The sequence below is a fragment of the Augochlora pura genome, chromosome 4 (genome assembly GCF_028453695.1).
Source record: "Augochlora pura isolate Apur16 chromosome 4, APUR_v2.2.1, whole genome shotgun sequence".
NCBI classification, from domain to species: Eukaryota; Metazoa; Arthropoda; class Insecta; order Hymenoptera; family Halictidae; genus Augochlora; species Augochlora pura.
The window spans coordinates 21,529,863-21,534,167 of record NC_135775.1 but is presented as its reverse complement, the minus strand read 5'-3'; positions in this window follow the sequence as shown (position 1 = coordinate 21,534,167).

Below are 4,305 nucleotides of genomic sequence, written 5' to 3'. Positions count from 1 at the left end.
CAGACTGCGGATTTTTAAGGTAAATAAAAATTGTTCTCGTTAGTTACCCGCACCTTGGATAAAATTATAAAAATAGAATAAATATTAAAATCAAAGAAAAATGTATAATTTAAAATGAAAAGAAATCGTGAATTTTTCAATTTAAAATAGCTTCCTTTTTATTTCGATTCAAATGAAACGAGTTAGTAGTGCACTGAAATGATTAGACTGCAACGGAGCTAATAATTTCAACAATTTCACAGTGATTTCTTTAAATTGTAAAAAAGATTTTACTACTTTCCATTCGTCGTTGCAGAAGATCCGAACGAATCAACGTATTTTTACGAACACCAAAATGCAGCGAAGAAAGCTCGCAACAGCGACGCGGTGCATTTTGTTGAAGTCGCGAAAGCAAGTGTGTACCATCGCGACGCTACTATGAGAATAAAATGAATTCGCGTGCTCACCGAAACACATAAACACCCGCGCCGGAATTTATTTTCGGGCCCTGTTTGTTCAACGTAGTATGTACTCTTCTAGGACGCGTGTAAAACGAAAGCATAATGCCGACCCGAAACCGATAGCTCTCTCCCCGTGTTCTCTCCAAGCTTTACATGGATTTTGATGAAAATATACGGTGTAACGACGAGCATCTGCCACCGGGGGTACTATGTTTCATTCAATAAAGATACAACGAACCACAAAACACGATTTGCCTGTGTATCCGCGGGGTTGCTCCCGGAGAACGTATCTTTTGGAACTCCGTAATACTAGAATTTCCTTTCACGGGCGACACGAGTTTCCGTCGGGCGGGAACCTCTTGACGATATCCGTCCGAAAAATAATACAAGTAGAACCAGTTCCCTGTGACCAGACCCGGTCGAAAATATTTCCGAAAAGTATTCGAGTTAACGAAACGCCTTTATTTACATGAAATTATATTTTAAGATTTATTTAACGTTACAAAGACGACTGGATGAAAATGAAAAATACCAAAGAAAATTATTCATTGGAATACTATTTTCTTTGAATTTATCGGATGGAATTATATTTGATATAATATTCCACGCGTGTGAATTTTTATGAATTACCAGAAATTGCTTACAAAGCAAAGTATGATTTCAAATTGTTACGTCTTAGGAAACAAACATACCACCGCACTTTGCGATATTATTTTGTAAAATGTTCAATGTACATATCTCAAATAATATATATATAATTTAATAGTTAATTCCAATGGAAATAATTGACTAAAAACGAAGTCGAGGGAGATGCAACATAATCGATTCTCAACTGAAATATTTTTTGGCCGTGTCCGAGCGAAGCCGAAGGCGTTCACTCGCCTAACCGGACCAAGAAAATGGAAACTGCCGGGATCGATCGGGCCGCGCGAAATTCATTTATATTCGGCGATCTTCCGGCGCCACGAGATCGGGTTTTCACGTCATCGAATACGTCGAAACGGTGGAAAACGATTAAACGAGTTCCGCGCGCCGATTTCAGGAGCCGTCTCCGATTACCGCGGATCGCGTGTTCGATTTCACGGCTGCGTAATGAAACCCTTCGGGTAATGTAATTAACGTCGGTATTATATGTTTCGTATCAAAACAGTAGACAGGTAAACAAGTACGGCGATCGATAAATGTTACCTGGTTAAACAATTTCCTGTTCCCGAAGACCGCGCCGTCGCTAAAATAACTAACGTGGTTCGCGATGAGAATTGTCGAAACAACTTTTCAGTCGAATGATTTTGGAAGACGTAAAGTGTAATATCAAGACTTTTTATATAATAAGACTTTTTTGGGAGACGTAAAGTGTGATATCAAAAAAGTTGGAATAATTATAAAAGGATTTAATTAAATTTAAATAAGAACGATCGACAAGTTTTATACGATGAATGCAAAGTTAATTGTGCTTGAAAATGAACACGGTAACTGGTCCACTGGCCTAAACTGATTAAGAAATCCATCATCTTCTGCGAAAGAGCTTCACAATCGCAGCACCTTTGAAACAAACAATCTGCAATCCGAAGAATTCCGTTCTCTCGTCGTCGACATTTAAATAAACTCGGCCACGCGCGAGCATACATCGCCTTTTTCTCATCGTCGAAACGACCGCAATCGAAACGGTCATTGCAACAATCGTACGACAGCGGTAGAAAATCGTTCGAACCGCGACGATTTTTCTGCGAACGGAAACGCCCGAATCTCGCAGCGAAACGATAAGGAAACAAGCTCGCCCTAAGGTACTTATATTCCACGAGCATTCCCATCGAGAGCTTATCCTTGAATCTCTCGTTCACGGCCGCCTCGCGGTAGGTTCACGGTGAAACAAAACCGATCGCTCTCATCTCTCCATAACCGTGTCAGTCTCGACGAGTCACTCGATCGAAATAAATTTCGCTTTTCACCGCGGGAAAGTATCAAACGCCGTGCGCCGTTCGCGCGGTCGCGATCGCTTTGTAACAATTCGCCTCTAATTCGCGAAACTCACGCACACACACGCGCAGACATACGCACACATCGAAAACACCGTTACCAGAAAAAGAAAAGACTATACACCGTGCTCTCGTTTCGACCGCACGCGCGTTCATTTTCAGGCGCGCGTCCATTGTCCTTTGTGCTCCGTCGACACTGGAACACACTGGTGCGATCCGCGCGCGATTCATTACGCACGTCGAACCGCGCGGCCGGGTTACAACTACGATGTTGTTTTCGGTGGAAGCGTCTCTACGGCTTTCACCGGAACCGCCATAATCGAGCGCGAAAGGTTCCACGACCGGTGTGGTGGATCCCGTCGACGCTTGATCGCCAAACGGTTTTATATGCCCGACAGAGTAACTCGCCCAGCTGTGTTTGAGAAACACTCGTGTTCGCAAGTTAATGCCCCCGTGTCTGCCGATTGGAGACAACCGACACCCGCGGCCTCCGATAACCCTGCCCCGCGACAGGGATTATCCCCGGGGCGGCGGTCTTGAAACGACCGAAACCTTAAGCGCCGATTAGGGCTGCGCGCCCGCTGCAGCGGATGATCCATCATTTGTAATACGACTGGTGGGAAAAATAAATTCGCCGGCCGGAATCTCTCGCCGCGTTTCCTTCGGGGAAAATAGCTTCGGAGCTTGTTAGCCGCGTGTACTCTGGCATCAGCCGTGATAGCGATCTCATCGTTTTCACGAAGATATAACAGCTCGTTTGCAATTTTATTTAGCTGTTTCTAGCTATTTTCTAGCACGCGATGGTTTGTTTTGGGGAATTCAATGAAACTTAGAATTTAATTTAGAACGCGTCGAACGTGTATCGTTTCAAGAGAATTGCGAAGCTGAATACAAGAAATGTAGCAGCACGAAACGTGTCGAATTGATGAGTAACATTTGTTGCAATTAGTATCGTAAAATAGCGAAGCTAATAATTTCTGTCAAAGTCGAGACACTGTTTCGAGATCGTCGACGATAACTTGAGAATAATTCGAAAATAATTTGAGAATCGTCGCGCGCGAAGTTTTATGAACAATGATAGACCATCCGTGATCGAGTACATTACGTGTACGCGGGTCCGTCGCGACCCAGCGTGGCGCTCGGAAGGGTACAAAATCGTGTAAATGACTCGCCACGCGTAGCAGAGACGACGCGGATTTGTCGAGCCGGCCAACGAAAGAGTTTCTTCGTCGGCGGGGCGTCTTATTAGCGAGATTCGTTACGGATAAAAACGAATGGGAATTCGTAGCATTTCGGACAGCCTCCGTCGTTGTCTGTTTCTCCCTCATCGATCGCGAGTCGTCACAGAAAATATCAATGTGTATCTACAAGGCTAACACGTTTCCTGGAACACACACGCAGCGGATACAACTTTATTCTCCGTTTAAATCGATTGCAACAGCGAACGAAACGCTGCGCAGAAACTGAACGAATTTATTTCCCTCGTCCGAGTTCCGTTGTTCGCTCGTTCAATTGCAAATGATTAAAATCTGACTACGCGCGACTTATTCAAATAAGGGCCTCGCCAATGTGTTTCGCACGCAATGCGAACGCGACGAATCTGCAGTCGAATTACATTTTCGCGATGGCGTAAATGCACTGCTCAGTTAAAAAACCATGTCAACTGATAAACGTAACGGGTTGCTGATGCGTAACAGATCTTGACGTTTAGGGAACATATGAATTCGTTTCAAGGTAATTTTCACAGAAAATTGTTCTCACGAAATTTTCACGTAATTCTTAAGTAATTCTCACGTAATTCTCACGTAATTTTCACGTAATTCTTAAGTAATTTTCTCGAAATTTTTAGGTAATTTTGACGTAACTTTCGCGTGATTTTCAGAAAACCT